We start from the raw sequence: 8316 nt of genomic DNA on the forward strand, positions 1-8316 counted from the left end.
TGTGATAATTTCTTATAGCAGCCACAGGAAATACACGGGGGGAAGAACTGATATTCTAGCACTGATGTTAGATAAATAACATCATAGAATGGATGTCTTTTCTATCATTCTTGACTTCACACACACTAAGGGAGGTGGATGTCTGCTAATGGGAGTGGACAGTTGAAGAGCTTCAGGGACAGATGATTGTTTCTGTGTGATACAGACAGGCAATAACAACCTTTTGGCAAATAACAGGGATTTTATTTAAAAAAAAAAATCTCCCAAAGAAAGGCTGGGAACATCAGGTCAAATAAAGTAATGGAGTGAGAGAGGGAGAGACCATTCCCTGTTTTGTGCTCACCCTCTTTCAGACCTTGGTGCCCTCACACTGCTTCCTGGATACCTGCGAGCTCTTCTCACCAGGCCACTCCCCTTGCCTTGTGCTAATCCTTCTCCAACCTCTGCCTCATTTCCTCAGGGCTCTGTTCTTAGGCCTAACTCCCACCTCCAAATTAATTTGTTACAAGGAGATAAGACTGATTATAACTCATTGTTACTCTGTTTTAATAACATTTCCCTATTACCACTAATCTTGGATCTTTATCTGAGGAGAAAAGTCTATGGGAATTTCTTGCAGGTTCCACACCAGCTTAAGGGGGAGACATTTGGAGAGAGAGGAACATTCCTCCTGTCCTTCCTGTCATACTTCATCAAGGCCAGCTGGTTCACGAGCAGCACTATGTGTAGGTATTTTCCTACAGCCCCAGATGTATTGGGAGAAGAAACCCTAAATATAGAAGAAAAGAAACTCTTCCATCGTGGCTGGACTTTCTCATGAATTCGCTAAGTGATATAATGTGGCTTTGCTTCCTGTCAAACCTTCTACTTGGACATGATTTTCTTTTCTTTCGTTCAATTACTTAATCTTTCTGTGTCTCGGTTTCCTCATCTGGAAAGTGGAGATAATAATGGTACTTTCCTCATAAGCTTGTTGTGAGGATGAACTGAGTTAATCTGGGTAAAGCTTGTAGAGCAGTGCCTGCCACACAGTGAGAACTCAATAAATGTCAGCCATTATTATTTATTAGAGAGAAATGCCTCTGGTTCCTGACTTCTATGAGGAAGGATCACACCTACGTACTCCCAACCTTTTGACCAGTTTCTTACTTCTCTTGGTGATGTGTTTGCCTAGTGACAGCCATTATTCCAATTTCCTTGATTGTGGGGAGCTAGTCTATTAAAGTCCATGAGCATGAGGGGATGTGGTGTCTTTCTTTTTCACTCTCCGCTCAGAGAAATGGAGAGTGACTTGGGTAAGCGGGTCTGCCTCATGGTCTCAAACTTTTCCTCAGGCGGGCTCTTCTGAAGGCTAGGCTGAGGGTCAGGAGTGAACAAGTCAGTTTTGGTTCTCACAGTAAGCTAAGTCCTCTAACCTAGTCTGTATCGGTAATAAAGTTGATATTTTTGTTTATTAGTTGACTCTTTTGTCTTCTTATTTGTTGAAGTCCCTTGAAATCACCAACATGGCTATTGTTAGGGAAAACGTAAGCCAGAATGGATGGAATCTTGCTTAAGGAAAAAAAAAATCTGTGTCTAAGTAGGTGCCTCAAATGCTTCCCAGTGTTTGAAGGCAGAGTGCAAGGTTGAGGACCCATGCTCCCCTCTACCTCCAATTCACCCACTGAACTAACTTGTTCTCTTGTCTTTCTAAAGCTTTATAAGTCAATCAGCAACGAAAGAACATCAGAAGTCACTTCTTCAAACCCACGTGCTCCCCTGACAGATGCCTTTAAGGATGCACCAACAACTCCATACTGCAGAATGAGAAAAATGTGCAGCGGAGGGATCATAAACAGAAGATTTTTATTCTTGAGCAACCAAAATGAAAATTCAGCAAACAAATTGAAGAATCAAGATAAAGACCTCAAAGATGAAATGGGGACGTGAACTAGATAAAAATGAACATAAAACAAAATCCTCTCAACACTCAGGCAATTACACTGGTCCTGTGGTGAGTCAGAGTGAGCAAAATACTCCTTTAGAGGAAAGTGTTCCTGCTTGTAGGAATACGAACATCTTGCATCTACATATTACTTTATACTGCACAAAGTGCCCTCACATCTGTTTCCTTATATGAGTTTTATACAAACTCTATGGTGTTTGTAGAGGATTACAACAGATGTGAAAAAAAAAAGGACACTCTGGGAGGTAAAAAAATTCATCTGACTTACAGCTGATCAGATGACGGGTGTCTGATCCAGTAACAGATGACAGTTCTCTGTCTTTTATCACATTACCGTTTCTACCACTTTGGGTAATAGTTGGAGTAATACTTAAGCTACTTGTTTTTTTTAGTGTTTTGGAGACTATGACTCTGCCAACTCTTATGACATTGAAAAAAAAATATTTCATTGTTTACACATGAATTCTGGAAACACATGAATTTTTCCACCACTGCCTGAATTCAGAGGACTTCCCTTTATTGGTTTATAAATGGGAGATTTGGATTTGCTCATTTTTAAATAGTGGTTCAGAATAAGAGGACTGTCTGTTTAATTATACTCAAGGGTGTTATAAAGAATGGTTCCACTGTTAAGGGTAGAAGATGTATGACTAGAAACAGAAAAATTGAAGGCCGAAAATGAGTTAGCTGTGAGTTTTGTCACAGAAACAATCTTGTTTTTAGGATTAACTAGAGTCCTCAGATGTAGGTTAATAAAGAAATTAACATGGTACTTAAATCACAAATATACATGTATTTTAGAAAGTAGTGGTCAATTCTTACCATGATGGAACTTGTCCTTACTGTTGGTAAATGGATGTCACCAGCAGGTTGTGCTGGAACTTCACCTATCAAGGTATCAAGACATGTTTCCCCCACTTACTATTTGACAAATATCTTCCGCTTGCTTGCTCCTGAGGGTGAAGTTCCAGAGGATACTGTATTCCGTGCTTGTGGCAGTATCTGACAGGGTTTTCAGAATCTATGCTTGGTAAAGCCATCTGACAGTCTATCGCCCTTCTCCCCAGGTCTTTCTTCATTTCTGGATTTCTTTTTCTTAGCTTTCTGGTCTCCAGTAGGGAGTTCTGCCCACCTACTACTGTAGCTGGCTTTGGGGGCTTGTTTCCTGGTCTCATTCCTATAAGCTCTATTTCCTAGAGCTGAGTTCCCTTCCCTACCTCCTTCATATTGTATTCAGATATCTCCTCTAGTCAATGTTATGGTATGTAATTGACTCCGAAAATTAACATTATAGCAACTCCTGAAGCACTTCTTTGTTCCATCAGCTCAGCTGAGATGCCTCCTGATCACTACTTTTCTGGCCTTAAGTTTTTGTTGTTTTTGGATGGTTGCTCTTTTGCCACACTTGGTGAACTGCTCATTTTCTGCTGAAATGGAAGTTGCTGTTCCTTCTCTGGGTCATCCCCCGCCCAAGTCTACTTGTTTCCTTCTTCTAGATGCAATCCCCTATACTCAAACATGCTCCTTTGCTTTTGTGGTATCTTTCATTTATGTGATTTTTTAGAGTAACCTCAATGATAAGAAATAGTGGGATATTACCTTAATAATAGCTTGCAATCAAGGGTATTGATAAGACTTTGTAATAGTGAATAAATATAGAAACTGTTTTTTTTGAATTTTTGAATTTTACTTTATTTTTTTATACAGCAGGTTCTCATTAGTTATCTATTTTATACATATTAGTGTATATATGTGAATTCCAATCTCCCAATTCATCCCACCACCACCACCGCCACCCACCCCGTCACTTTCCCCCCTTGGTGTCCACACATTTTTTATCTACATCTGTGTCTCAATTTCTACCCTGAAAACCAGTTCATCTGTACAATTTTTCTAGCTTCCACATTCATGCATTAATATACGATATTTGTTTTTCTCTTTCTGACTTACTTCATTTGGTATGACAGTCTCTAGATCCATCCACGTCTCTACAAGTGACCCAATTTCGTTCCTTTTTATGGCTGAGTAATATTCCATTGTATATATGTGCCACATCTTCTTTATCCATTTGTCTGTCGATGGGCATTTACGTTGTTTCCATAACCTGGCTATTGTAAATAGTGCTGCAATGAACATTGGGGTGCATGTGTCTTTTTGAATTATGGTTTTCTCTGGGTATATGTCCAGTAGTGGGATTGCTGGGTCATATGGTAGCTCTATTTTTAGTTTTTTAAGGACCATCCATACTGTTCTCTGTAGTGACTGTATCAATTTATATTCCCACCAACAGTGCAAGGAGGGGGCAGTTCCCTTTTCTCCACACCCTCTCCAGCATTTGTTGTTTGTAGATTTTCTGATGATGCCCATTCTAACTGGTGTGAGGTGATACCTTGTTGTAGTTTTGATTTGCATTTCTCTAATAATTAGTGATGTTGAGCAGCTTTTCATGTGCTTCTTGGCTATCTGTATATCTTCCTTGGAGAAATGTCTATTTAGGTCTTCTGCCCATTTTTGGATTGGGTTTTTTTTTTTTTAATATTGAGCTGCATGAGCTGTTTATATATTTTGGAGTTTAATCCCTTGTCCATTGATTTGTTTGCAAATATTTTTTCCCATTCTGAGGGTTGTCTTTTCATCTTGTTTGTGGTTTCCTTTGCTGTGCAAAAGCTTTTAAGTTTCATTGGTCCCATTTGTTTATTTTTGTTTTTATTTCCATTACGCTAGGAGGTGGATCAAAAATATCTTGCTGTGATTTATGTCAAAGAATGTTCTTCCTATGTTTTCCAGTAAGAGTTTTATAATGTCTGGCCTTACAATTAGCTCTCTAATCCATTTTGAGTTTATTTATGTGTATGGTGTTAGGGAGTGTTCTAATTTCATGCTTTTATGTGTAGCTGTACAGTTTTCCCAGCACCACTTATTGAAGAGACTGTCTTTTCTCCATTGTATATCATTGCCTTCTTTGTCATAGATTAGTTGACCATAGGTGCATGGGTCTATCTCTGGCTTTCTATCCTGTTCCATTGATCTATGTTTCTGTTTTTGTGCCAGTACCATACTGTCTTGATTACTGTAGCTTTGTAGTATAGTCTGAAGTCAGGGAGTCTGATTCCTCCAGCTCCATTTTTCTCCTCAGGACTGCTTTGGCTATTCGGGGTCTTTTGTGTCTCCATACAAATTTTAAGACTTTTTTTGTTCTAGTTCTGTAAAAAATGCCATTGGTGGGCTTCCCTGGTGGCGCAGTGGTTGAGAATCTGCCTGCCAATGCAGGGGCACGGGTTCGAGCCCTGGTCTGGGAAGATCCCATATGCCGCGGAGCAACTAGGCCCGTGAGCCACAATTACTGAGCCTGCGCGTCTGGAGCCTGTGCTCCACAACAAGAGATGCCACGATAATGAGAGGCCCGCGCAACGCGATGAAGAGTGGCCCCCACTTGCCACAACTAGAGAAAGCCCTCGCACAGAAACGAAGACCCAACACAGCCATAAATAATAAATAAATAAATAAATAAATAAAATTTAAAAAAAAATTAAAAAAAAAAAAAAAAAATGCCATTGGTAATTTGATAGGGATTGCATTGAATCTGTAGATTGCTTTGTGTAGTATAGTCATTTTCACAATATTGATTCTTCCAATCCAAGAACATGGTATATCTCTCCATCTGTTTGTATCATCTTTAATTTCCTTCATCAGTGTCTTATGGTTTTCTGCATACAGGTCCTTTGTCTCCCTAGGTAGGTTTATCCCTAGGTATTTTATTCTTTTTGTTGCAATGGTAAATGGGAGTGTTTCCTTAATTTCTCTTTCAGATCTTTCATCATTCATGTATAGGAATGCAAGAGATTTCTGTGCATTAATTTTGTATCCTGCTACTTTACCAAATTCATTGATTAGCTCTAGTAGTTTTCTGGTGACATCTTTAGGATTCTCTATGTATAGTATCATGTCATCTGCAAACAGTGACAGTTCTACTTCTTCTTTTCCAATTTGTATTCCTTTTATTTCTTTTTCTTCTCTGATTGCTGTGGCTAGGACTTCCAAAACTATGTTGAATAATAGTGGTGAGAGTGGACATCCTTGTCTTGTTCCTGATCTTAGAGGAAATGCTTTCAGTTTTTCACCATTGAGAATGATGTTTGCTGTGGGTTTGTCGTATATGGCCTTTATTATGTTAAGGTAGCTTCCCTCTATGCCCACTTTCTGGAGAGTTTTTATCATAAATGGGTGTTGAAGTTTGTCAAAAGCTTTTTTGCATCTGCTGAGATGATCATATGGTTTTTAATTTTCAATTTGTTAATATGGTGTATCACATGGATTGATTTGCTTATATTGAAAAATCCTTGCATCCCTGGGATAAAGCCCACTTGATCATGGTGTATGATCCTTTTAAAGTGTTATTGGATTCTCTTTGCTAGTATTTTGTTGAAGGTTTTTACATCTATATTCATCGGTGATATTGGTGTGTCATTTTCTTTTTTTTTTTAGTATCTTTGTCTGGTTTTGGTATCAGGGTGATGGTGGCCTCATTGAATGAGTTTGGGAGTGTTCCTTCCTCTGCTATTGTTTGGAAGATTTTGAGACGGATGGATGTTAGCGCTGCTCTAAATGTTTGATAGAATTTGCCTGTGAAGCCATCTGGTCCTGGACTTCGGTTTGTTGGAAGATTTTTAATCACAGTTTCAATCTGATTACTTGTGATTGGTCTGTTCATATTTTCTATTTCTTCCTGGTTCAGTCTTGGAAGGTTATACCTTTCTAAGAATTTGTCCATTTCTTCCAGGTTGTCCCTCTTATTGGCATAGAGTTGCTTGTAGTAACCTCTTAGGATGTTTTGTATTTCTGCGGTGTGTGTTGTAACTTTTCCTTTTTCATTTCTAATTTTATTGATTTGAGTCCACTCCCTCTTTTTCTTGATGAGTCTGGCTAATGGTTTATCAGTTTTGTTTATCTTCTCTAAGAACCAGCTTTTAGTTTTATTGATCTTTGCTATTGTTTTCTTTGTTTCTCTTTCATTTATTTCTGCTCTGATCTTGATGATTTCTTTCCTTCTACTATCCTTGGGTTTTGTTTGTTCTTCTTTCTCTAGTTCTTTCAGGTGTAAGGTTAGATTGTTTATATGAGATTTTTCTTGTTTCTTGAGGTAGGCTTGTATTGCTATAAACTTCCCTCTTAGAACTGCTTTTGCTGCATCCCATAGGTTTTGGATCATGGTGTTTTCATTGTCATTTGTCTCTAGGTATTTTTTGATTTCCCCTTCTATTTCTTCAGTGATCTCTTGGTTATTAAGTAACGTATTGTTTAGCCTCCATGTGTTTGTGTTTTTTACGTTTTTTCCCCTGTAATTGATTTCTAATCTCATAGCATTGTGGTCAGAAAAGATGCTTGATATGGTTTCAATTTTCTTAAATTTACTGAGGCTTGATTTGTGACCCAAGATGTGATCTATCCTGGAGAACGTTCTGTGTGCACTTGAGAAGAAAGTGGAATTTGCTATTTTCGGATGGAATCTCCTATAAATATCAATTAAATCTATCTGGTCTATTGTGTCATTTAAAGCTTGTGTTTCCTTATTAATTTTGTTTGGATGATCTGCCCATTGGTGTAAGTGAAGTGTTAAAGTCCCCCACTATTACTGTGTTACTGTCGATTTCCTCTTTTAGAGCTGTTAGCAGTTGCCTTATGTATATAGCAGGTGCTCCTATGTTGGGTGCATATATATTTATAATTGTTTTATCTTCTTTTTGGATTGATCCCTTGATCATTACGTAGTGTCCCTCCTTGTCTCTTGTAACATTCCTTATTTTAAAGTCTATTTTATCTGATATGAGTATTGCTACTCCAGCTTTCTTTTGATTTCCATTTGCACGGAATATCCTTTTCCATCCCCTCACTTTCAGTCTGTATGTGTCCCTAGGTCTGAAGTGGGTCTCTTGTAGACAGCATATATATGGGTCTTCTTTTTGTATCCATTCAGTGAGCCTCTGTCTTTTGGTTGGAGCGTTTAATCCTTTCACGTTTAAGGTGATTATCGATATGCATATTCCTATGACCATTTTCTTACTTGTTATGGGTTTGTTTTTGTAGGTCCTTTTCTTCTCCTGTGTTTCCCACTTAGAGAAGTTCCTTTAGCATTTGTTGTAGAGCTGGTTTGGTGGTGCTGAATTCTCTTAGCTTTTGCTTGTCTGTAAAGCTTTTGATTTCTCCATCGAATCTGAATGAGATCATTGCCGGGTAGAGTAATCTTGGTTGTAGGTTCTTCCCTTTCATCACTTTAAATATGTCATGACACTCCCTTCTGGCTTTAGAGTTTCTGCTGAGAAATCAGCTGTTAACCTTATGGGAGTTCCCTTGTATGTTATTTGTTGTTTTCC

The sequence above is a fragment of the Balaenoptera physalus genome, assembly GCF_965194825.1.
Source record: "Balaenoptera physalus genome assembly, chromosome: 5".
Lineage (NCBI taxonomy): Eukaryota > Metazoa > Chordata > Mammalia > Artiodactyla > Balaenopteridae > Balaenoptera > Balaenoptera physalus.